This window comes from Passer domesticus, chromosome 3 (genome assembly GCF_036417665.1).
Source record: "Passer domesticus isolate bPasDom1 chromosome 3, bPasDom1.hap1, whole genome shotgun sequence".
Lineage (NCBI taxonomy): Eukaryota > Metazoa > Chordata > Aves > Passeriformes > Passeridae > Passer > Passer domesticus.
The window spans coordinates 14,296,075-14,323,668 of record NC_087476.1 but is presented as its reverse complement, the minus strand read 5'-3'; the positions used below and the strand labels follow the sequence as shown (position 1 = coordinate 14,323,668).

Below are 27,594 nucleotides of genomic sequence, written 5' to 3'. Positions count from 1 at the left end.
ATTCCAACTGAACTTTCAGTTCTAGTCCATTCTATTCTATTCTAATATTTCTGACCAGTAGGAACTGTTGCACTTGACTTTATCAGTCAACTTCACTTCTCATGATCTTTTGGAAAGCAGAATTTCAAAAATATAGTGGGGCTGAAAAGATTGGAGGTGAGCTGAAATTAGTGAGTGGCTGGGTCCTGGCTGAGCCATAGTCTCCCAAATGCCAGGGAATTCTCAATGACAAGTCATCTCTTTATTGGTTTCTTTATTATAAAATGGAAATAGCAAGTGAAGTCACAAACAACACCCTGCCTTGAATGAAATTTTAAAACTATATAGGCTTTTGTCTACAGATTGTTACTCTCTTTTCTATAGGTTCTGAGAGGTGAATACAGAGGTGAAAAAGGCAGTAAGAAGATTCATTACCTTTCTCCAGATCTCAGCAAGAACAGGGAAGAGGAAACAGCAATTAAATATGGATAAAAGCCATGGTAAATCCATAATCTTTTAGTTGCTACAAAAGGATAAAAGAGGTACTGGGTCAGGATAAAGAATGTTCTCTGTGTTCAGCTAGTTTTGAATACCTCCAACAAGAAAGTACGGGCAAACGGTTCAAGAAAGCAAGAGAAAGGGATACTGTATTATGCCTTAAGAATAGGTATATGCACAATTTCTGCTGTGAAAGTGAATTATTTAGTCTATATTTTCCATGACAACCTTATACTCATGATTCTCTATTATTCCCTATTCCTCCATAAGTCTTTACTAAAGTTAGCTGCTTGTGTGTTTACTCTGCTTGCACCTTTCCTAGCATAGGTAGGGATAATTCAATCCACACTTTGTGTGGATTAATTTTCAATATGAATAGGCAACTGATTTTATAGGTTACCATTAAATGTAACCTATTGAAACCATAAACTAAAATTTCAGCTGCATAAATCTGTAAAGCTTGAACAGTTTATACTGGGTAACACCAGCTGAAGATTGAATTAATAGCTGAAAGGAGAGATAGAGTTAATAAAAATCTGAAAAAAAATCTGTAATCTCTAATTACAATGGGGAACTAGAAGGTTTATTTTAACATCCTATCTATTAATAATAATATTGTGCAAGCTAGATAATATTTGCTAAGCTAAGAGGATTAAAGAGAAGGAAATACTGACTTCATGCATACACTGCATACTACAGAACAGGGAAAGCTAGAATACAGAGACTAAATGAACTATTGGAATAGGTGAAAAATATCTATTAGACTGATGGGCACTCTTCTGAATCACTCTTCTCAGATGTGTCCTTCTACTTACAAATAAAGAGATCTGTACACTTTCAATATTATATGTTGTTTTTTAAGTATGTAACTGAAAATCTGAAAAGCTTGGGTGAGTGCAGAAATAATAGGGCAGAATTGAAAAAAAAGTGGAAAAAATTACAAATATTTTTGTTGACCCTGCTTGGACACCATGTGCCCACCAAAGCTACTCTATCACTGCCCTCCTCAGCTGGGCAGGGAGAAAAAAACATAGTGAAAGGCTCAAGGGTTAAGAAAAGGGCAGGGAGAGATCAGTCATCAGTGACTGTCTTAGGCAAAGCAGACTCCACTTTGGGATATTAGTATAATTTATTAGCAATCAAGTCTGAATAATGAGAAATGTATTAGATACTAATGCTATCTTTTTATCCTGAATCAGCAGATTGTGTTCTGAGGCATGTTTGATCCTGTTCATAAAATTCATTACATCTATTCTTGAAATTACCTAATGAGAGGGATTTTTACTCTTTAGAAAGTTATATGCAGTAATTGTCTGCCCTAAAATAATAATATAATAATAAAAATAATATAAACAAAGAAAAGCCACAAACCTACAAACTGGTTTTACTCTTTTTTGTACCTCTAAAAAATTCTCTCATGGTTTCCTTATTTTTTCCCAAAAGAACCTGCTCTGCACTTTCATGCAATATTAGTTTCGAGAAAGTCAGACTGAGCATAATTCAAATGCATTGATTTCTATGGAAACTATATTCATTCTCTTAGGCCAAAGACCTGGAAGACTGGATGCAACTATTTCAATGAATAGTTTGTTCTGGCAAAGAGACCTTCAGACTTCAGATAAGCACAAATATAGATTCTGTCTCACAGAGTAAAATGCACTGGGAAAGAGGGCTCTGTTCTTGCAGAATCATGTTCCCTGCATGGGTATTTGCTGTTCTGAATTCAGAAGCAGTTTCTCATGAATAGGGTCTGGATTTAAATCAGATTCACTGATTCTCTTACCTTGGTTCTGAGTATGTTCATAGAAAGAGAACAAAACTCAAAAAAACCATCAAGGGGATGTATTAATTTCTTTTCTTTCTATCCCAAGAGAAATTTTATGCAGTTGCTTCTCAGTTCAGAAAAAATAGCATATTTCAAATCCTTTCTCTATAACCTACAATTGCAGAATGTCAATCTAAGAATTTTTAGGCAATTTTAAATGAATGCTATTGAAGTGACTATTCAGTAGATGAAGAATAGACATTTTAATTTCAGTTTTAGTAGGAGTGGGACATAAACAAGGCTCTCTTTCAGTATTTTCCAACAATATTCTTTTAATCTGTATTGCATTAATATTGTGTGAGCTAGTAGTCTAGACTAGTCGGCAGTATATAAAAGAGACTAAATTGTGCTGTGGCTGCAATCAAACCTGATTAAGTAATGTTTCTGCACAGCACAATTTCACCACACTTGGAAAGAACAGCTAAAAATGGGTCTGTTGAGAGAAGCTCTCTATTGTAACTCTAGAGGCGATCTGGTATTTAGCAGTGAGTGTTCCAGCTTCCAAGGATAACCTCAGTTCCTCATCCTCTGTCTTCAGCAGATCAGTGGTAAAACTGTCTCCTCCTAATGCCCAGAGGGTGCGCTAGGAGAGAAAAGTGTCCATGTGCCAAGGACTCTGTGATGGCCAGTCCTTTGGAGTCTATTCATGGATCCAAACTAAAGCTCAGTCACTCAACCACTTTGGCCATCTGGAGAAGGAACATTGAATCAGAAACCTACATGAACTCCCCAGCAGCCCATCCTATAGGTGCTTTCCAGCCAACCCTGTGGGGAATAGTCTCCTGCACAGAACAAAAACATATGTAGCGCTCAGTTTCCTGCATCTTCTCCCCCATGCCTGAACCACAAAGGATATGATATTACTGTCCCAGGCAAGGAGCCTACAGTTTTGAGCTCAAGCCAGAGAGGCTTACTCCTTTTACTTGGAAGATACTCAGCTCAAACTCAATTTATCAACTAAAATTGCACAGTCGTTGAGTGAATCTGGAATAAATGTACATTTCTTATCCACATAATTTACAGCTTATCTGGTAGTCTCTGCTTTTAGTATTTTCCTGCCATGCTCAATTAGATGTCTTCCACCACCCACTTTGAAAGTGTCTGTCTTCCAGAAGTGTATGAAAACTATACAAAGCCCATAAACTATATATGCCTAAGGTTTTATTTTTGGTTTTTCTATTTTTTTTTTTCAAAATGGCCATAAAAGCTCATTTAAATAAATAAAATATCAATTATAAAAATGCTCGGAGAGCAATGGGGTTTTTTTTCGAGATGTAGTATTTAAAATGAATTGTGCCTGTAATGCTATTTAGCCTGTGGCACTTAGCAGCATTTAAACAATTCCATATTCCCACAGAACTAAATGCATCTTCTACCATTAATTATAGTAACAGTGATTGATTCCTTGCCCTCAGTGCCTGTGGGAATACTCCCAGGTAATTTGAGAGGATGTGGGACTGGGGCTCGAATTCACTGCTCAGCAAGATGACCATCTCCAGAGTTGGGAGCGATCAATTGCACGAATCTCAGCATGTTCTTGTTGCACCACTGAAATAAAAGTGACTTTCCCATGTCCTGCATAAGAGGAGGATGAAATCTCTGTGCTTGTGTACTTCACAGAAGATGCAACTAAATTAAACTTATGGAACCACTCCTATGCATCAAATGAGGCTAGCCCTGGCTTTGATGAATGCACTCCCACACCTGTAAATAACTCAGGGCCAGTTCAGAGGTTATTAGAGGCTCCTCTGAAAATGCATTTCATGACAGTGTTTCAGTCACTGAGGCCAAGTTTTGCTGGCCTTTTTAATGACTAGCAAATTTTCCTGAGTAGCAACCATGAAACAGCAAAGACACTACAGAGTGGTATAACTGAAGACAATCACAAACATTCTGTTGATTTGGGCAATGGGGGTAGCAACCAGTTCTATAGTAAAAGAGATATATTTTTCTCTTTTGGTTTTTCACTATGGTACTCATATTCATTAATAAGAGAATCCTTGTTTAGTCTCTTGTGCTGACAACTATTATGAAAAAACAGTAGATATTTAATGGAGAATTACAACAGAATATTTATGGCAAGTAAATTACTGTTAAATCAATCAGAATGCAAACAGGCTGAATTATTGATTCTTATAAATTTGCTTTTCAGGCAAGTGTCACCTTTTAAAAAAAGCTAGCTATTAATAATTGTTATATTAAGATATTGCTAGAAAGAATTAATTTCTATTGTATTACAGCGATACGAACTAAAAGATTTTTGATAGGATTCTCTAGGCTAAAATAGTTCAATGACTAAGAAACCCAAACCTGACATCTCAGTAAATCTATTGAGTTATTATTCTGAATTTCTTTCTCAAATTCAGTCCACTTTAACTATAATGAATGCTCTTCCATTCTTAATAGTTCTACCAAAACATTACACAATAGTCTGTGTGTGAAATCTTAATTTTTGCATTTGCTACTAGCTATCTTTTGAAAGGTATTCAGCAGCTCAAACAAGCAGGGTGATCTCTAGAAGGATTTTTTTGAAAGTACTTAGATTTTAAAAATCCTCATATGTTTGAAAAGCATGATAGATATTTCAATCAAAAAATTCAGTAGGTATCAACCTCTTTGTACTTTGGATGAGTATTACCTTGTGCTTGGTACTGTGAATTTAAGTGGAAATTAAGTTCTCAATAGGAGGCCATAACCATTACTGCAGGGTATGGATTTTAACACAATCAAATGATGTCTTTTGATAAACACCTAAGTTATAGGTTATCACAATTCTATTTCACACTCTTTTACTCTGTTACATAGACTTGTTTCAATACGGAAACTACTGTCTGCTTCCAAAGAACTGCAGAGAAATCCCATGAAAACTGCAATTATAATGACTATAAAGAATTAAAATAGCTCTTGGGCACTTTTTGTTATTGTTGTTTTCAGTTGTCAGGGGAAAAAACTGAACAAAGAAAAAGAAAGATGTGCTCCCAGCAATAGGGAAAGCATTTAAAAGGATCCTGTAAACAAGCTGACAACAATTCATTCAGGGTTATGCATTTATAAGTGGAAAAAACCAAAAAGTATGTCTGAAAAAATTAAGGCAGGGCAGTAAGAGGTCTCAAGTCTGAAATGTCTTGTGGGAACTGCAAAGAGCCTTGTAATAATAAACCTTTACTATGATTAACTAATGGTAGCTGAAAAGCCAGATTTAGAGGTGGTAGAAAAGTAGATACTCTCCTATTAACAGTCACAATGCCACCTGAAGAGAAAATATGTCTTCTCTTGCCATCAAAAGACCCAAAACTGCTGGATTGTTTTATGTAAAAAAAGATTGATGGATTTTCTTGCCATGGACACTAGAAGCTGCTTCTTATTTCAATGAAAATTACTAGAAGCAGTGAGACAGACAATTAAAGACTCGTTGCGGCTCCTTTATCTTAGTGGTAATCTCCAATAAAACCTGAGGCTATTTTTGCACAAACCACAAAGAGCAATCCTTTCTAGACCTGTAAGGACAAGACCTGGAGACACTGAAGCAACCTTTTAAATGGTCTGCTTTAAAAAAAAAAATATTAGCAGAGAGCTTTTACTCTGTGTGTGAAAGGTGCTTCAATGGAGCTCTGGCCACTGCACCAAAAGAGCTTGAGCTGGTCAGTGGGGCACCAGGCAGGACAGGAGATGAAAGGCTTCTTTCTCTATAAACATCTCTTGCACTCTTGTCATTTTTGTTGATTTGATACCACTGAAAACCTCCAACTAGAAGATCAAACTTTTGGGGGCTACTTAGAGGAACTTTCAATACAGAGAATTGTGTGTTTCTAATCTACCAAGTCAAATGGATTTGCTGGGGAGATCAGGAAAAGTTCAGTTTAAACCCAAATGAGAACAAAAAGTATGTTTCTTTCCCACATAATTATTACTAGATTGTAAATCATCCAGAAGAATATTCTTGCCTTAGAATATAATATGCCTTCCTTTTGAAGGTCCTCTCACTGCTTAGGGAGCACCATCATCTTCCTCTGGTCAGCCCAGCTCCACATCGAGCATCCTCTCAGCCCATGATCACTTCCTAGAACTGTCCCTCACACTCTTTCTAGCATAGGCTTGCAAAAACATTTTCAGATCTTTTGTTTAACATCAGGCTCCTTCCAAACTGTCAGTATGTCCCCATGCAGACTTGTCAGTGTCTGCCAGATGCTCCATCATTCCAAAATGTGCTCTTCTGGTAGCGTCACTGCAGTTATATGCAATGAGATTTGGAGAGATTCACAGGCTAGATTTACACTGCTGAGGTCCCCATCAAGACAAGATTCAAGTAGTCCTCATCCTTCACATCCAGGTTTCTAAAATGGTAAGAATAGAAGGTGGTGTGAGGTGCTTCAGAAAATCCTTTTAGCAGATGTTGGGAAGATCAACACACAAGGCTTTGGTGCTGTACCCTTATGTGCACAGTGAAAGGTCAAGAGACAGTATACACAATAAGGATTGAATGAGGAAAAATTTTCACAGTGAGTTAAGTCCTGGAAGTGGTAGCCCAAAAATCTATCAAGTCTATGTTGGAGAAACACAAATTCAATGGACAAGGTCCTGAGCATCTTGATCAGCTTTCAAGTTAGTTCTGCTCAGAATAAATCCTGTTCTATGTGACCTTCAGAGGTCCCTTTTTCCAGCCTTAATTATTTCTACAACACTCTAATTGTACAGTTGATTCTCTGATTCACTTTTTCAATGAACCATTGATTCCCACTGGTGGCTAGATTTCCCAGAATCACAGTTCTTAAAAGATCTTTCTTTAGTAAGACAGAATTTTGGGAAAAGGCATATAAAATAAAAAGTAAATGCCATGCTTTTTTTCTATCACTGGAGTCACAGGCAAAAAAAGGGCATAAGAAGACTTCCTTTTGTTTTAATAACGTGTTACTAATAGCATTTCACAAAAATCTTGTATTTCACAAAAATCACAAAAATTAAATTAAATAAATATTAAATGGAATGAAAATGAAAGGAATGAAAATATTAAAATGCAGCCTTTCATCCAGACTGAAGGTGCTGCTGTACTTTGTGAAGTTTTGGTAGATGACTGAATGGAAAGTGATTGTACAAGAAACTTTTATTATGGTTATGCAGTGACTCTGCTACTTTTCAAATACAGTCAGATGTAAAGCAAAAAAAGAAAGAAGAAAGACATTCTCCTTCTAACTGCCAACTCTTCAAACTCTCCTTGAAGTTCAAGAGGTTTCCTAATGCAACATGGCAAATAATAGAGATTCTGGCTGCTGTTTTCAGGGCAGTGCAGTGGTTTTTCTGCTCAGACCCCCCTAATTTTAACAGATAGCATCATTAGAAGAGAACTCTTTTGCCTCCCTACTTTACCTCATTCAACTGTTCATTTCATCTTGCATCAGGCAAAAGAGACTCCAGCTGTGTGAAGGAACGAATGACTTAGTGGCACTACATGAAGCACAAACCTAATTGAAGCCTACATTTATCACTGTGCTTTTAAGCAACAACAGTAATGAACCAAAAAATATCTTGCTTTTGTGCCTCCTTTGTTCTCATTTGGTGGAACCTGGTCACAGTTTGATTTACTAAGACCAAACTGAAAGACATGTTAATGATTTAACCCACCATATCTGGGAAATTTAAAATGAATCTATTTTGCATATGTCCTTAAGGAATTTTGACCACCTCACAGTAGTATGCCAGTACTACTAAACATGTGAGTCAGCATGAAGACAAGGAACAAATAAGTTGATAAATATCACTTTTTCCATTCAATCTTTGTGTGAATTACATTTAAGTTAACAGTTGAGTCACATTCTACAATCACTCCCCTAATTTTAAAGTAGTTTGGGGACTCAGTTGGCACAAGAAACCTAGAGATACACAATTAAGTTGGCAATGGCACCTTCTTACATCAACACAGCTCATTATTTAGTACTATCAAAACATCAGTTTTAATTACATGACTAGCTGACAATAAATGTCATAGATTTTCTATTATCTCTGCTAAGGGCCCTTCTTTTTCAAGTGTGTACACATACTGCCTCAACAATGCAGTTTCCCTGACTGTGCCTATAACTTGATTTAGTTACATTTGTGCTTTTTATCAACTAGGAAATAAATGTGAGTAAACCTAGTTGTGAATTCCTGCATGTGACCACTGGAATTATCTGAATGGCTAGCAAACTTCCTTATACACAGCTGACAACATTACTTCAACAGGATGGGGAAAGTACAGGCTTGCCAAGGCGAAGGTTTGGTTGCTGTTTATTCAGTGCAATTAACAGAAAGTAGAGACATTGCCCTACACTGCAGGGTATGATAATTACGCAGAGCTTCAGCTGGAAAACCTTTCCGTTGGACAACTCAGGTTCCACTAGCAAACTCTAGAGTGCGCTTGAGCCAGCTTTAATCCCTTAAAGTTCCCTGGACAAAACAGGAATCGTGTTTATGTCTACAGCCCAAGGAAGTAAAATCAGCCACCTCCAGAGGGCAAGTCAGATTATTACAGTGTGAATGACTGCAAGACATGGCTGTAGCGGTGTGGAGAGAAGCTGGAGCAGTCCATCTCTCTTTAGCAACTATAGAAGGAGCTACAGGACCACATGTAAGACCTCTATGCTTTACACCACTCAGAGCACGTGAAAAAACCTTCTGAGAATACAGCCAGTGCATGCCCTGCTGAGACAAGTGTCCTTCCCATCCTGGGAAACATTCAAGGTCAGGCTGGATGAGGCTGTAAGCAACCTGATCTACTTGAGGATGTCCCTACTTATTGCAGGGGGATAGGACAGATGACCTTTAAACTCAAACCATTGTATGATTCTAGAAGCAAGGGACACCTTCTCACTAATGAATACTTTCATGGACTTCATTCTCTTGAACAGACCCAAAGAGAGTGTTTCATGCTTCCTTATGTGGGTGAAAAGTACCAGTGGGTGAAAGCACTACAAAATTAGAAGTCTCAATTCCATATCTGCCCTGGAAGGTACTAATCATCTCTTTTCAAAGTCCAGCAGCATTCACAGAATAACACAACCTTTGAGATTTACTGTACTGTTCTTTACTTTGTTCTTCAGTAGGAAATCACCTACTGCAAAAATATTTTGAAAACAGAAGAAAGTATTGAGTTTGGTCAAAAATATTGGTAACAGTTTGTGACAGGGGCCACTACTGTGTTTGAGTTCCTATACTCCATATTAAAGCCTGTTAAGTTACTACATCCTAAAGAGTCTAGAAATCTATGCTAAAGGAAATCTCCAATTTTTATATCCTTAAAACTAACACAGATCAATTTTACCTCAGAAACAGATTGATTATTACACTGATGAGTAGGTTTTACATTTTTTGGTAACAATTTGTTGCTTTCTATGCTGAATTCTAGCTGACATATACAAGCATCTATCAGGTGTCAAAGGACATACAGGTAAATGGAGGTGATCGTACTTTTTCTTGAAAACTTAGGCAAGTCTACAAGTAGCATGTTGATCTGACAATGCTGCCTAATTTATCCTTAAACATTTTCATACAGTAGAATATAAATGAGACCCTGCAAGACAAATATTTGTTTAAAAATATTCATATTGCTTCATTGTCAGCCAAAAGAGAGATTACTAAGTTGTTGAAATCAGGCAAAACTCCCACTCATAACTCTTGGCTGGAAAATATGTATAGATTTGCTCCACTGAAAAAGGCTTGCTGTCAAATCAGCAGATGAAGACAAGATTTCAATGAGATAGGGAACTCACCTTTCTGGGCCTTTGTTTAGTGATATACTGATGGTATTATCAATGCGCCTATTGCTATTTCCTGCCTTGCAGTTAATCTCTGAACTTGTTAAATTTCTGATTAAACCAATAATTTCTCTTTCAAGAGTTAGGTTCTGGCTCTGGAATCCCACTCCAATGAGTAAACCATGGCAAAATGAATAAATCCAACAGACCATACCCCAGTGGTCCTCAGATTACAAGATGTTAATCTCCAGTGATTTACAGAAAATTTTCTTACAGTCTCTGCCACTAACCAATCTAAGGTGAGCAATGGCATTCTCCAGACTAATCAGGGTGCAGGAAAATAGACTGACTTATGGCCGAGCATGCACCTGTGTCTCTCGCTTTCTCTGAAAGGACTCCCCAAACAGCTGCTGTGATTAGCAGCCAGTAACAAATGTAGGACTCTTATTTTCTCCTCCGTTTTTAACTTTGCTGCTCATTTACACATTGTGCATGTTAGTAGCTTGTTATTTTAATAGTTATCACATAAGAAAGAATGAAGTGCGTCATGTGTTATGTGTTCGGTGCTTTTGAGAAAAAAAAGAACTCTGTTTGCTTTGGCAACTGCAGCTCCAGTAATTTGTCGGAACAGGAGATGGTAATCTAACAGCATATGGCTGCAGATATAAATACAGATCTAGAATTATATGCAGACACACTATACATTAAAATGAGAAACATTTCACGGGCAGTTGGTCACAGTGATAATTCCAAAATGCAGGATTTAGTTACCATTCTCAAGTATTTATCCCTTACTATTCACAGTATTTTGTACTCTCAAATCCTTATTGTACTCTAAATTTATCTGGAAGATGGCAGATGACCAGATTCATCCCTGACTGCTCAAGGCATGCCATTTTCCTCAGATGCTTTTTATTATACCATGCTAAGAGCAGAATGAGACAAAACTATACTGTATGCTTCAAATATGCTTATATTTGAATGTGCTTACGTTTGAATCTGTACCATTAGTTTTCAGTAAAGAGAAGAGAGAAGAAAGTGACAAGTCTCTATTTACTTTTAGGGAGAATTATGGCTTGAGGAATTTTATTTAAAGTTCTTCATAATTGGAGTCCTTGCTTACAAAAAAGCAGACTCTTACACACTATAAAACAAACAAAAGCAATGGAGGTTCTTCAGTCATGAGCGCTTTTGGAGTCAGAAGGTTTTAATGAAAGATAATAACAAGAGGAAGGCACCCAAGGGCGTTATATGTATTTCAAATGTGAAATTTTAATTTAATTAATTTTTAATTTAAATTTTAATTTAAATAAAAATCAATTTTTATTCACTACTTTCTTGAAAAAATGTCCTATTTTTCCATTAATAAAATTTAAAATCAATGTGATTTAACCTCACTTCTTCAAGTTTCCCTATTGCTCAGCTATCAGGTTATTGCTGGGTTTTAGACTGATTGCTACACTACCACACTAGTATGTGGATCAACCTACACAATGGTGAATGTGGCTTCAAGGAACAAAGCAAGAAAGAAACCTCTCAGTTTCACTGATGAAAGTGAAATCTTCATTCCTTAAATATTGGATATCAAAATATGACCATCACCTGTGGGCACTATGGGAGGTGTACGTAGTAATGTTTCATGGGGACGACTGGTAAAAAAAAGCAAACATAAAATTCAGATGTGCTTGGAGTAAATAGCTGGGGAAAAAAAAGAGAAAAAATTAGAAGTGAGTTCTCTGTTCATGTTTATCTGATTATTATCAGGGCTGTTACTGGGATCATAACTGCTGTTTACTTGCTGCTGTGCTGAGGCAGTGAGGCACATGGATGCAGTAATGAAGAATGGCCCTACAGTGCGAAAACACATTCCTGACTAAATTTACCATTAAGCATAATCTCGAGTAGTACTGAGATATACATTATTTCAAGTATACCAAAGGGGAAAAAAACAACACCAAACCTTAGATTTTCACAGCATGCAATTTAATAATCCTATGCCATTTTAAAATGCTTTTAAGTGTCTTGCTGATCAAACAGCAAAAGTATCTACAGAAGCCATCAGTAATTGATACTTTAACAGGTATAGTCTAACTGATGAAATTTTATTTTGGACCAAGAACCAACTCTAAATTCAATAAGAATTATAAGGACTTAAAAGGATACAGTAATCTCAATTATTGACACCAAACAACAACAAAGTAGAAAGGAAATTATATACAAAGATAAATTTCTTTTCTATTATGAATATTTTGTTAAGATAACTAAACTAATCAGGATCATGAATAGCAGTAAATCTTTTGTTGCTGAGGGATTTTTGCTTCCTTATGTTATTTTGCAAAAGTTAGTCACTAATGCGATGATATGGAAGCGTATGATTAGCTTTCAAACTTATGATGCATGTCAGAGTGATCTGTCATTATTTTTAATCAGATGGTTTTAAGAGAAAGAAGCAAAACTTGAGTTGCAATTCTTGTTTTATCACTGCTGAAGCATGAGGTGATTTTTTATTAGCCTGACTTGCCAATCTGACCTTGAAAAGAGTTTTATTCATTAACCCTCTGTTGACAAAAGAAATACTGATCTAGTAGGAAGGCAAGTCTTGACTTTACTAGGAAAGGAAAGATTAAGCAATCCATAATGCCACTGTCAAACTGTAATATGAGTTCAACAGGATGCAGTAGAAACATGTTGCAAGAAATGTTTTTCAGACCCTAGGCATTAACAGCAAAGGGTTCAAGCTCATTCTGAATGAATTTTGATTGCTTCAGTAAAGATAATATCTCTCTTCATAAAAAGGCAAGAAGTGGTACACTGACACACTGTTCATAGATTTTTGTTGACAATAAATAAAGTCTAAAATCCAGAAAACAATGGGAGACCTGTGGAGAGCACCTGATTAAGTCCAATGTTTTAATTTAAATAAGGAAGTAAAAAATATTGCCAAATGGTCTAAATTTTTTATTTTTATAATGCTTTTCCAGAATTCCCAGTATAAAGTTTGCTTTCTTTTATTTCAAACAGAGAAGGATTATATCTAAATATTTACAATAGCCATTATTTATGTAAAGCAGTGGATAAGTTTATAAATGTCATAACCAGCAGTAGATACTTGGGTTATCTGATATGTGTTATGAAGGCATTATTTAGTTTGGTTAGACTGTGACATTCATCACAGTATCCAGGTGCCTTACAGCTGCTCAGAGAAACATTTGTTAGCAACTGGTGTAGTTCAAAAGAGTTGGTTCAGAGCAGAGATCATTTGTTGGTATGCCAGACACAGCTCTTGAAAATTAACCCTCATGGCCAAAACATATGGATTAAATGCATGCAAAAATTAAGAGATAACAAGGCATAAAAAACATTACAATTAAATAATTTATACACTTTACTGCTACCATACTGCAGAAACTAGAAAATTCACAGAAAATTCCTTTTCCAAGAAGGACCTATACTACTGCTTTACTGGAGTCCAGCCCTTGGGACTGGTAGTGAAGCTGCAGTGAAAGACATCATGAGGCAGTGCTGGAGACCATGGAGACCACCAGGAACAGAGCCAACAGCTGCTTTTAAATTATAGCCAATACCTTGATTTTCATCCAGTGCGCAGAGTGAGCCAGTACAGAGACACATGTTCAAAGAGCTGGGTGTTCTAACTGGCCCAGCCCACCTAAGTGCCTTTCTCCCTCTGCCAGCACCCCACACTTAGATCCTTTTCTTCCTTTTATCCCTGGCTCAACTAAAAAAGTCTCCTCTTCTTCAGCTACTCCCATGAGAGCTTTTGCTTTTGTTTCATCTCTTCTACCTTCTAGTCCTGACCACCTAGGAACTGGAGTCATGCCATAATCTGGCCCTGCTCCTTTTCAAAATTGCTTTAACTGTAAAGTTATTTCTAAAGGCGGATTTTAAGCAACACTGAAGTGTGTCATCTCCTTCTGCAATTCTCTCCACCTGCCCCAAAATAGCTGACCCTTGACAGAACCACAGCACCACAAGGCTTCTGACATATGAATTAACTCAGCTGCAGTATTTTGGCATTCACTTATGATTGCTCCCACCTGCCTCTATTATTTATGCAATGCTGTTTTGGAGACCAGGTCAGCATGAGGAAAAGTTTACCAATATAACTGTTCTGGCAAGCTGTCCTTGTGTGGGTGCAGGTTCTACTGGCCAGGGAGAGAAGAAAAGAAACTAATTTTACTGGCACAGAAAACACTCGCTCCCATGTGAAGCAAGTTATACTGGCAAAAACACTTTTCATCCCAGTGTAACCATATCTACACTAAGCTGCTGAAAATATAAACAAATGGTTAAAATAAAAACACCCTTAGTTGATACTGCTGTGCTGGAAAACTTACCTGCTGTAGACCAACAGCAAATTTTATGGCCAAATTTTATGGCAGAAAAGACAGTTCTGTGGATAAGCAAAGCAAATTTATCTTCTCTAGTAAGAGACCAACAATGAATTTGTAAATATGAAACAGTCATTATTTCTAATGATAATTGTTTCCTGTGAAAATTTATAAATGGGGTAATTAATCTAATTATCTTGGCTTTTTATTTCGTGATCAAGGCAGTTGAAGGGAGAGCACAGTATGGGACACTGGCTAAAAGTGGGATTTTCCAGGGGATGTCCTTATATAGTAAAAGTGGCTATTGACTCATCCAAATTTAAAAAAAAATCATTTAGGCAGAGGTAAAATGGAAAGCAAAAGTTTCTCCTCCTTCTTTCTTAGGGTTAAAACCATTCATTAAGGGAGAAAAAAAAAGTAAGCATGTTGATAGCTGTGGCATTTACAGGTTCATTTTTTTGTTTCTCTCCAGAGGCTTCCATAGAAGAGCTATTTTCATTTTTCTTGCTGACTCAAAGAGTTCTGGAGAAAATGCTTTAGCTTTTCTTAATTGTTACAGTTGCACAAAGAAATATCTGTGTTGCTATTGCCATTAGAACTGCTATTGGCTCTGTTGTGCAATTTGTTTTCAAAGGAGGTCTGGCAGGATGAGTGCTCTCATTTCTGACTTGCTGCTGCCCAGGGCAGTGGGTGACTGTGACAACATCTTTTATTGTTTCCAGCTTCCAAAAGGTAAGCCTCATGCTTGCAAAGTGTGAGAAAAATCTCATTTTGTCTTTGTTTTATTGAACAACTGTCATGCTGTCAATGGGAGGTGTTCATCAACAGTACTTCACAGCCCTGATTGCAAAACCACCCTGTCCCCTGGCAAGGACATGCATGTGTCTGGCAGGCACACTAACTGTATGAAAGCACGAAGGCATGGCTAAATCTACCTTTTTGCATTATCAGGCATAGCTCTGCCTTCAGGTGAAATTGTTTGTACTGTGCCTAGGCCACTGAGGAAAATTTGTTAAAAACTAAAGCTTTAGTGGTGTGAATGGGCCTCTGCTGCAAGAAGACAAGTGGGGAGGAGGCCATGCAGAGGAGGCTTTGCTGTCCTGCTGGGCTGAAAACAAGCCACTCTAGGGGAGTATTAGACTTGAGTTTCAGACTTGTTTCTGGTGGTGTGATAGCTCAAATCACTCGAGCTCTTGGGGTAACCGTGTATTGAGGTCACATGCTAAAATCAGTGGAAATTATAGTCCCAAATAATCCTATACAAACAGAAGACAGATCAAGGTTTGTACATTTCTACCAAAAATCTCTCAAAGACTGGCTGTGCAATGTTTCTATTTTTGTACTCTTGTGCCTTTCCTAGTACATTTTCTATGCTTGTAGATTATTGGCGTAAAATTGTTTCTATTAGATCTCATGCCTTAATATACATAAATGTTTTAAATATATATACTATATTGCTTGCACCGGTACAGCTGATTTAAATGAGTGTTTGCAAAGCAAGGTTTTGGGGTGGATGTTTAAGTTTTTTTGGGTTTTTTTTGGTTTTTTTTTTTTTTGTTTGTTTTGTTTTGTTATTTCAGTGAAAATAAAAGGAACTTTGCAAACACTGCAAAAACACCTAAAGCATTTTCTTCCTGAAGGGACAAAGTTGATTTACTGGACTTGAGCTCTATGGCTTGCTGTGCCAATGACTCACTGGGCACATCTCTGTGATTTGTAGCAGCATCATTAATGTCTGTGCAAGGTCTCCCAGTTTTACGACAGAAAGGGTATGCCATTACACAGCAGTAGTTCCAATCAGGTCAGTGAATCTTCCCCAGGGAGCCAAGTTTCATCTGTGTCTGAATGTTGGTAGGAACATGAATTTAGGATACAGGATTTAAAGAACCTAAGGTGCAGAGTACTGATTGCATTGACTGCACTGCAGGAAGAAGGAACTTGCCAATAGGTTCTTACCTTGCTTCACTTTTCTATCTTAAATCTTCCTTTTCACATTTCAGGGCCACTTGCTGTTGCATCACTGCCGTTACTTGCACACACTCCTAATTGAACTCGGGTCTCAGATTAATTTTATGATACATGATTTTACAAGAGTGAATGTAAGACTAGCAGGCAGAAGACTCTTTCAATCATGAAACCACAGAAATTAGACTAGGATCTTATTAAGTAATTTACTACTTCCTAGGCCAAATGATTGTTTTCCAGAGGATTTACTTGAGCTCTTTGTCCAGTTACATTTCTAAAGAACTCAGTCACACAATAACCCACAAAACACAGCTCATATTTTCATGGACCTTACTACTCAGAAAGTTTTTTTAGAAAGTTCATCCTAAAACTAAATAGAGTTGTATCTGATATTCTGATTCTTCTTCTCAGACTCAACCCTAAAAACTCCCTTCCCTTTCCCCTCTTTCAGTGTTTCCAGCCCTCCGATACTGGAAAATGATTATCACACTTGGCCCCTCCTGCTGTATCTTTTCTCTTGTGTAAAATCATCCTTATAGTTGTAGGGGAACCAAACACACATACAGAACGTTACTTGTTTTTGCCCCAGCTGTCAGATACCAGTACTGACAGGAGCAAAACAGACATCAAATTACAACAGCAAAGAAATATTCTGATATTAACACTTTGGTGTCAAACACTTGGTCAGTGTGACAAAATTTTTAGTATAATAGTTACAGCAATACTAATTTTTTTTTAAAGATTGGATAGTACAGTAGTTATCCACAAAAGGTACAAACACACACACATATATATATATACACCTGTATCTAGAGATGTATGCAAAATAACACCACTGAAGACGAATGACTTTAGATGGTAAAATTTCAAAATTTAGACCACACCATAGAGAAGATTTAAATGTAAAACAAAACATTCAGGGTAAGAATCACTAATTCCCTCAGAGCTAAAACTTGCTGCTTTGACACAAAGAAGGACTTGGGGATATCTGTCCTTTGCAATATTCTGGTGATTTTTGTTGTCTTCCTTTTTTTGTGCTTCTCACTAGCAGTTGACAACTTGTCTTTCTACTCTGCAGATCCACACCTGGCAAAGCAGTGTCACCTGTCAGTCACTGCTTCAAAACATGTAACTCCATTCAGCAGAAGACTTTAAAGCAGCATGTGCAGAGAATTTCCTGTATTTAAGATGAGTGATGAATTTTTTTGCATGAAAGAGAAGAAACAACAAAAAGAAGGAAGGAAGGAAAGCAGTAAAATGAATGTGGTGATCAATGAAGAGAGGACTCCTAGAGAACAAAGGATTAAATCTTCAACACATTTTTTTCCTTCTCTTTATATAGGAGCCAAGGGGATGGTTAATACTTTGCTACAACAGCAGCTGATTCTCAAAATAAGTGTTGGGAAGGGCAATCAGGCATCCCCCTCTTAGAAAATAATTTCAGACATCATGAGGCAGACACAGTGTTTCTGATGTTCACAAGGAAATCACGGTGGTAGACAATGAGTCCCCAGTCCTTCTCTCAAAATATCAAACCTGCCTGTTCTTTTCTGTAATTCCCACTGTGTCTGCTTTTGAAAGTAGTCAAACAGCTTCCTTTGAGTTTGAGCTTTCCCCATCTGCTGACTTGCAGGCTTTTTATTTCATCCCATCTCCTGCACAGAGGCCTCATGCTCCTGCCAGCAGAAATTCCCACACCACTGTCTCCCAGGAGGAAACTCCTTCCTACCTCTTTCTTAAAATATTTTTTTCCCTCTAGTTTGTCTGAGTAATATCCCAACCACTGTTCCTACAAGAGGAAAAGTGGTGGATGACAAAGCACATCCAAAGCCTTCTGTAGGGTTAACGATTTTTGGGAGTGCTGTTATGGAAGGATTTAGCCACTCATAGATAATTGCTTCTGCTTTGACTATTTGTGAGGAAGAGAAAAATATACTTTTGAATGAACCCAATGCTATAAGGAAATTGTGTCTACTTATGGGTTTCCTACCTGCTGGCTGTTGATCTATCGACTGGTACAAAGACAGCCTGGGAGAGGATTTCAAGGGGTGCACAGCAGAGTCAGTGCACAGAGGTCATTGAGAAGCCTGCAGTCCCTCTCAGAGGGCAAACAGTGTCCAGTTTCTGCACCCCGCCACCTCTGAGCTTGGGCACTGTACCTCTCACAGAGGCAAGGTGCTGTGAGGAGGTGATGCTGGCATCCTGCCTCCTCCTGATTTTGAGATTGCCAGGAGCTGGGACTCTCACTACCTCCCACAGTGGCAGCTTTTTCTGACTTATACTGTGGGTCTGACAATACCATTTTTCTTTAGTTAAGAACAAAAATGCAGTCTAGGCAATCATAGTATAGATATTGCTGATCTTAGGATTTAGTGCAAGCTGACATAATTTTTCTCCCTTCTTCACTGAGGACAGCCATCATTACCCTCTCCACTTTTGATTTCTTTCTTTTTTTTTTAATAAATATTTCTGGTTAGTTAGATTCTTATTCCATTAAAGTCTGTATTTACCCATAGCCATGGGTATGGGTACCATGCAGTAACCAGCAGTCTGCTTCCAGAAACAATTGATGCCTTGAAGAAAGGTGAGTGCATGGAGAATACAACATTTCAGAGTGCCATCTTTCATTGTAAAACTCTAAAAGTGAACAAAGTATACATGGGATTAAAGATCCTGTGAAAGGATTTAAGCAAAAAAATAAATAGCTGAATGAGACAATGACAAAATAACAGCAACATCAGTATGCTTTATCCAAATAAATATTTTACATTGGAAAGGCAGAAACTGTCAAACTGTAAAGCATGAAACTTGCCTGAGGCCTTTGATACGAGATACAGACTTTTCCAGAACACATAAACTAAGAGTATAAATTGATGTAAGTACTTTTCATCTCCCCTTTTTGTCCATGATGTAATTATTTTGGCAGTTAATAAGACATTCAGGGTTGCACCTCCATCTTCCTTGACTTGATACAGCCAACAGATAAAATAATCCCCCGCAACAATTCAACCTCTAGCTATGAGTCACTATCTCTGATGAGAATGTGTCACTCTGTGTTATCTTGGGCACAAGAAACAGCCAGGGCTTTTTTGAAACTTTTTCATTGGGAATTAGAATTTCCTGGGGTGTTTATTCAATTTGTATGTATTAAACACCCAACCAAGGGGTTGTTGACCTGCCTATTCTCAGGCATTGAACTCTTCAGAGACACAATATCATGACAGATGAAGGGAAAGAGTCTGGATTAATGGAGTTAAGGAGGCATCAAAGACAAAACAGTCTCTCAAATACACACACACACACACACAAGTGCAGTTCTCCCTTTTTCCTCACACAAGTCTCAAGGATTTCTCTACTAGGAGGACAGAAAATATGCCCTAGATCCTAAACCTTTCCATTACAATAGACCCACTTCCTTTGGATCAGAACATAGATCAAATATCTCTAAAATAATTTTCGTATATTTAGATATTTTTCATCAGATTTTATTGTTTATCATTCTTTCCATGCACCAGAATTATATTCCCTGAATGGTTTAAGAAATAACCAGTTTTAAGTACATACAAAGTAGATTCCCAGACAGAAGCAAGGCTCAAGAATTACAGGGACTATGGGTATCTCTGTGATATTGCCTCTGCTTTCTTCCAGGTGAGAGATGAGTGATGAAGGGTTACTTAATGGAATACTTATGTGTAATTAGACAGGGTGGAGGAAGAAATTGTCACCTTCTCTTCCCAAATTGTGTTTGTGATAATTACTGAGAGCTTATACTGTTTTATATTGTTTTATCTCCAAAATGGGAACAGCGTAAACATGCATTCACAATAGGGATTTGAGAAAATAGGAAGAGATTATCTGAAATACAGTTAGAAAATTCAGATGTTATGAGAAAAGAGAATAGATTTGCAAGAAGGAAGAAACTGCCAGCCAGTCAGCCTCCCCTCCATCCCTGGAGCAGATCATTCTGGAGCTCATCAACATCAATTTTTTCTATAACCCTGGCAACAGGGCAAGGAATAGTGTCCATAAACTGAAATACAAGAAGCTCCAGCTCAACGTGAGGAAGACCTTCTTTATGTTGAGGGTGGCAGAGCACTGGAACAGGCTTCCCAGGGTAATGACAGAATCTTCCTCTCTGAAGACATTCAAAACCCACCTGGATGTGTTCCTGTGTAACCTGCTTTAGGTGACTCTGCCTTGACAGGGGGATTGGACTAGATGATCCCCAGAGGTCTTTTCCAACCCTGGTGAATCTGTGGTTAAAAAAAAACAAAACCCAAACTAATCCTGTAGTTACCAATACTGGTTTGGTATTGGTAACTTGTTATATATGGAAGCTTATATAACTAGTACAAGTCAGTATGTCACACTGCTGATCCCTCTCACTGACTTTCTCTACTGAAGACAGGTGGAAAACACCAGCAACATTGATGCAGTCTAAAACATGTGGCTCCTCTCAAAATTTACCATGTCCTGGTTGGCACTGGAAGCAAACTTCAATACTGACAAGTAAATCTGAATGGCTGAAAAGTGCACAGGGCATCATGATGCTTCTGAACAGTCTTTGCAGGGATTACTCTGCTATTTTGGTTTTGTAACCTATACCAGCCTCTTCAGCATGCAGAAGGATGCATTCACAGCCCTGTTTGAGGAGCTCATTCTGGAGAATAATACAGCTGTCTCTGAAGCATTTATAGAAGCAAGAGACTACCATCTTCTCAGGATATCACAGTGGATTTCTTCTGCCCCATAGCCATGCTGCTAACACTGAGGAGTCCACCTCAGCATATCCTTGAGGCAGTTTCTGTGGTTAAGCACTGGTTTCAGCTGGTTGCATGCAAAAAAACAATGAAACCATTTTGCATCTGTTCCATGGAGAAAGCATGAGAGCATGAGGTTGCTACTCCTAACTGTGGTGGTCCATTTTCTCTGTCTGAGTAGGGATCCAAGAAGCTGCTGGGTTAAATGTGTTTGCCTAACATAGATAATGCATATCCCAATCCCTGCAAATTTGTTGCAAGTATTGTGAACTGAAGGTTGTCACATAGGCATGTCATATTCATAACCAAAGATCTGCTAAGCAGCAAGAGAATAGTATGAAGTTGAGGATATGTATTCATTTACTGCCTTAACCTTCTCCAGCTACATCCTATCAAAAGATGCTCCACTGCAGGTGCCTCTTGGTTTTGGGAATAACTATTGACTGATACCTTGCTTACCACCACCACTTGTTAAAGGAGAACTGGCACTTCTGGAATAAACTTGTACAGCCATATCCCAGAAAACTGACTTCTCCCAAAGTTTTTCATAGCTATACAGAACAGTTAGCTATTCACTCCAGGATAGGAGCTAAGAAAGTGGGAGATTTCTGAAGCAATGCCTGAACAGCCCAAGGAGCATCACAGGAGATAAGATGACCTGGCTATTTCAAATTAGCCCTTTGAAGTCTAACTAACATTCTTGATAAGCAGTGTTGAAGCAGAAAGAACAAAGTCCAGGTATTGGATGTATCCACTTAAATGATAGTGGCAGAAAGTTTTCACAACTGGCAATATTGCACTATTTGGTGAACATCAAGAAGTGAATCCAGTGCTCTTCCTGTAGGGAAAATTCCCTTAAGAGCTGATGGGAGGTCATACTCAACAGGAATAAAGCATCTGGATTTTACTGTTGTAGGACCTTTCTGGAATTCTGGACAGTCTTCAATAAATGACATTACAGTGGTGTGCTGTCCCAGGCTTTGAATGTTGGAGAATGAAAGGTGCTCCTGTTTCCCTTGACAGCAACTGGAAGTTGACAACCCCAGCCTCGAAGATTGAGTATGTTTCTTTATTTATAATATTATTTTTTTTTAGATCTCAGTCCTAATCTAAGCTTTAAAAATATCTAGAACAGGCAGGTAGCTATCATATAGGTGTCACATCAAAGTTAATATGCCATGTGCACTCTGATGATACCACCAGAAACATATGATTATCTTCCTTGAAACAAGCTTGTTTTCTGGGGCTCAGAGCTCTGGGCAGTGTTGGCTTTGATAACATGTAAAGAGCTGCAGACATGAAGAGAGAGCCATGGGGGTCTAGCATGAGAATTGTGATGCTGGTAACACTAATATGGCTTTCTGACTACACATGAGGAAAAAACAGGCTTCCTCAGTCTGGAGCCATCCTAAATGCAGAGTTAGTGGAAGGGACCTGGAGCATACAGCAGGAATGGTGTGGATAGTCTTGCTTTCTGAGGACTGCAAAGGTGAGTGCAGAGAAAACAAAGCAGTGTTGTCATGAACTCCAGGAGTCAGGCACAACTTTGTTCCCACCTTCTAGAAAGTAAAGACCCTCCAGGTGTTCAAGGGTTGCTGCAAATCCTGCACACCTGTATGCACCTCTGGTTCTGGCTCTACCTGCAGAACAGGCTCCTGCTTTGGGCTGTCCGGATGTCCTGACAAGTGCTGTGTTTGAAATGCTGTGTTTCCAGGGCACCTCCCAGGTTTTATCCCCCTCACCTCTCTCCCTTCTCCTTGCACATTCTGAACTCCAAAGAGGTTTCCTCTTGCAAACAGAGACGGTTAGGGAGACTATCCTGACCAAGGTAGGAGCTGGACTTTTGAATTAATCAGATTCCTTAAAAACAAGTCTCTGACCTTGCCTTACAACAGTGTCAGTTGAAAGGGCCTCCCGTGGCATCAGTGAAATTACCATAAAATTACAAGTGGCACAAAAATATCAAATGGGAAAGTGCAGTCCCAGTTTTTCATAATGCAAGAAAGAGCATTCAGTGAAACGACCAGGAAGCTGGTTAAAAGGGAAAAAAATTTCACTTAAAACATACTGAAGTTATGGAGTTTACTGCACTGGGATGTTGTGGGGCTCCCAAAATCCACAGATTTAAGAAGGGATTAGATCACAGAGGAGAGGTCTGTTTGTGGCTATTAAACTCAACCATTGACTACAATCTCTGTCTCCTTTAAATTAGGCTCCAGTTCAAAGGCTGCAACAGGAGAAATATATTTTATCTGCCTTATCCATGTCCTGAGCCTTTGCTTTTGCCGACTGTTCTCCAGTACTGAACTAAAAGGACTAAAAGGACTTTCATGGTCACCCAGGATGGCAGGTTTTATGTTCTTATTCTGAATTTACAACTCTGTCAGTCAGGTTGGAGCCTGGCCACTATATGTGGTCATTTTTCACTCTGTTCATTTAGCTCTTGTACTACACTTAAAGCTTTGGGGACAGGAAAAGACAAAAAGCACAGAGAACCCTGTCTGCCTGTTTGTCTGTTGACTCATTTACACTAATTGCTTCAATGTACTGACTGATTTATTTTTAATTTATAAAATATGCCTATCCCTGACTCCTAATACTTGTGCAACAATGGGTGGGAAAGGAGCGGGGGCAAAGATCCTTACTAAAATTTGTACCATGCTCAGATAGGTACACCACAAAAGCATCCATGGAGAAAACAAACAGCTCCATAGAGACTTAAAAAAATTGCCCTTCCTTTGCAGCATAAAAGAAAAAGAAACTAGATTCTGTTAATGCCAAGAAAAAGGCAAGTTATATCTATAGGGGATTCAGAATTAGAATGTCTGACTTCTGGGCTAAAGTATTACAAGTATATCCTAGAATTACATGAATTAGTGTATGTATAAATAGACAAAAGGAGCAAGTAGGATACAAAGAGGAACTACTAGGAAGGGCAAACAGCTGATGAGAAAGAATGGCAGCTCTTAGACACATATGTGAGGTTTGTGAGAGGCATCTCTGGGACAGCTGAGGCTCAGACTATAATCAGACAGAACAGAGAGTCACAAAAAAAAAGCCAAACCAAAAGCTGACAGTCTGAGGATCAAATATATAATGAGCAAGGCAATCCAATGGACAGGTGTCATTTTCATGTAGCATAACCCCGTTGCACAGGGCACCAAGACTATCTATGTGCACATTAGAAATGCTCTGCATTGTTTAACATACAGCCCACTCAAGATTCCTTTTTTATTATAACACTGCTTTTTTGAAACTTAGAACTCAAATTTTAAAATATTCTAGAACCATGAACTTGGAGTTATTAGTACTCCACCAGGTTTCCTTCAGTTCTAACTAGTCTCAATTAATTTCCTAAAGGTCTGTGGGGAAAAAAAAAAGTATGAATACCCAGCAAAGAAAGGCTTCCTCTTTCCATTTATGCAAATGATAGGAACTGCAATATCTGATAAAGACAATAAGAAAAAGATTCCTTAAAATGTATGCATTTTATACTTCATCAAATAAATGTGAAATAGAAGTGATTTATGCATATTAGATAAAGTCAAAAGGAAAAACAGAGTGGGAATTAAGAGACCTAGTTCTGTTTGAGAAGAGCAGTTCTCTTTGTTCTTCAACATATAATTCATTTAGTCTTAGTTTATGAGTCTGTACCATCATCAGAGTATAATGGTGATAACACCGTATGTTGTTCTCCATAAAAACTGTGTATTTTTCAAGAATGAAATTCCTCCATATAGGTCAAATATAAATCCAATGCTATATCTTAGCCATCCTATCTATTAGTTTATTCCTAATGCTAACACTTACTTGGACATAATTTAATTCTCAGTAAGTCTTTCTGCTGTTTTTCCTCTACTTAATTAACCTTGGATTAGCCCACATAATTCAAATACATCAAAGTTTTCAAAAGAACTTTGCTGTTTTTTCTTTCATTTTTCCTCTAAAAGCAATTACATGGCTACTATAAGCGATTAAAATGGCTCCAGGAAAACTGAAATCCCTCATCCAAACAGGTGAATTGCACAAGGCTGGGTGGAATGGAAACTTCACCTCCACTGCTTTCCATAGGAGGTGCCTTATTGGGAGGTTTAAAGGCAGCAGGAACCATGAGCTTTTATTTTTACATTTGCTACATGTCTTTTTTTTTTTTTTAAATAAATCTTTCACACTTATCAGTAACACAGTGGTAAATCAATAGTGCTGCCTTTTAAACCCCTTAATCTGGTGCAGGCTGGCTGGTATGACTCACAGATCATACAAACTGGAGTTATGGAAACAGAGCAGGTGGCATTTTGTACACAAAGCTCTGCAAACCAGCCAGGTGTGCCTGAACACAGCTGGCTCTTCATGGGCCACCAGAGGCCCTAGATAGACAGAAAGTGCCTCTGTAAAAACATCCATGAATTTGGACTTCTACCTCCATGTTTAGAGTTTGCTGGTAGCACTTTCTTAAGAGAGAGAAACTAAGAAACAGGGAGTTTTGAGCAGTATTTTTGAATACTCAGTCATAAACAACCTAGAGAGAAAACATATTATCAAAGGCTATTAATAGCAAATAATTAAAAGCAGCATATAGATGAAACACATAATTAAGACCAACATATAAATAAAAAAGGAAAGGTTTTGGTAAACGTGACTGGGTAGGAAGAAATTGAAGGATAGATTTCACAAGTTTCCCTCTCCTTACTTCCTTACATGTCTTAAAGTAGTATAACAGCAACCTGACACCCAATGAGACGTTTGTTAGAGAAATCTAGGATATGCCAAATTTTGTTCCAGACCATCTTTAAAATATATGTGATGACTGTGACTGCAACTGACTTGCTATATTTAGCAACAATGCTGCATCCATATTAAAACTTTTCCATGGATGAAATACTTGGGCAGCCACACAAGATATCACTACTTTAGATTCTGTACAAAGATGACTTTCATTTTTAAGAACTTAAGACATGAATATCATTAATTTCACACTATATTGCTGAAAACAAAGGTGGACAAGGGAAAGCAATGCCAAATAATCCAAAATATTTTCACAAATATGGGACAAAATAGATCTGTTGTTACAAGAATATCCTCTCATCTATTAATGCAACATTAGTATAAACTAAAGCAGTTGCATTTGTTGTTTTCAAGTTTTTGATGAGAACACAGAAATTGCGGGCCCATGTGAGCTAATGCAATAATGCAATATAAAAATAAAATTAAAGGCTTAGAAAAACCTATAAAATGAGAGAATAATATATGTACAGCTGAGAGATCATTGTGCAATTTGATATAAGAGACCCTTGGAAACAGCAGCTCAGGCTGCACTTTTTACTGGAGCATTTTAATAAAATTTGTGATATCTGATGAGATGTGAGCCATGTAAAACAGCTGGAAGCTCCAAACAAGGATCCGGTCTTCTGATTTATTCCTGAAGTAATTCTCTCCTTAGTCTGAAAACTTCCGAGGTGTTAAGTGTATCCCCTGCACTTCCCAGAAGCAGGGGGAGATGTGCACTAATCTCTCCTGCAGGAGTGCCACTGCCACCCAGATGAGGCAGGGAGTGAGTTAACCCTGTCTGTTGCTGGAAGAGTTGATGTGATGGTGAGGCTGGCTCTGCAGATAGCCCCAGGAACTCCAGCACCTTCTTCACTCCCTAGGGGATGGCCACCTGACTTAGGAAGATCACCTTGAGGGTTGATACAGTCTGTGGAGAGAGCAGTTTCTTAAGCCACGTATGTGTTCAGCAAGACTATCTCACTCCACTGAACTACTGAAAATATAGGCATTTACTTGAGAAGGACTAGTAAGGCAGCAACCAAATGTAAGTACTAGATTCCTAATTTAATAAATGTACTATTTATCAAAAAGAAAGTCATTCCTTCCCTTCTCCACCAAGAAACTAACTTTTTTAAATGCAATTTTTTCCCTGCCTGCTGTCACCCAGACATTTATGTCTACATTGAGACTTAGGTTAGCAGAGACTTCTGCATCTCTGACAAAGTCATCAAATCAAAACCACACGCAGACTGAATTCAGGGGAAGCAAATATACTCCTTTAATTGCTTGTTTGTTCCTTCCCAACCAGCGGTACCACCTCAACATAGATTATTAGTTAAGCTATAAATGTCAGCCTTTCATTGTCAATCACTGCCTAAATTGGATAATATGAATTGCAGCTTAGCAGTGGGTACTCCAGGATGCATGAGGTCAAATTCACCCACATAAATAGTTTCTTATCTAGTTTTATGAGTTTCTTTAGGAATCAGTAGAAAAAAATAGGCACTTTAGACCTTCATTTGTCTCCTAACAGAGATATCTAAAATAAGTCAGATGACTCACGTTTCAAAAGCATATATTTCCCTCTCTTGAGCCTAAAGTCACTAGTTCTAATGTAGTCAGCTAGAGCATAGATGGTGAAAGTCAGAGAAGATGGATTGCAAGAACCATGCTCTATTTAGCTGTAGGCAGCAGATTTTTGGAGGCATTTGTCTTCCAAAATC

The 27,594-nt window shown here is 38.0% G+C and overlaps 1 long non-coding RNA gene across 1 annotated transcript; it reads left to right on the top strand.

Moving 5' to 3' along the window:
* Positions 1-14,621: 14,621 nt before the first annotated feature.
* LOC135297916 (uncharacterized) lies at positions 14,622-21,025 on the top strand. Its single transcript, XR_010359850.1, has 3 exons — positions 14,622-14,722; positions 14,851-15,110; positions 17,422-21,025. It is a non-coding gene; the product is annotated as an uncharacterized LOC135297916 (long non-coding RNA).
* Positions 21,026-27,594: the final 6,569 nt, after the last annotated feature.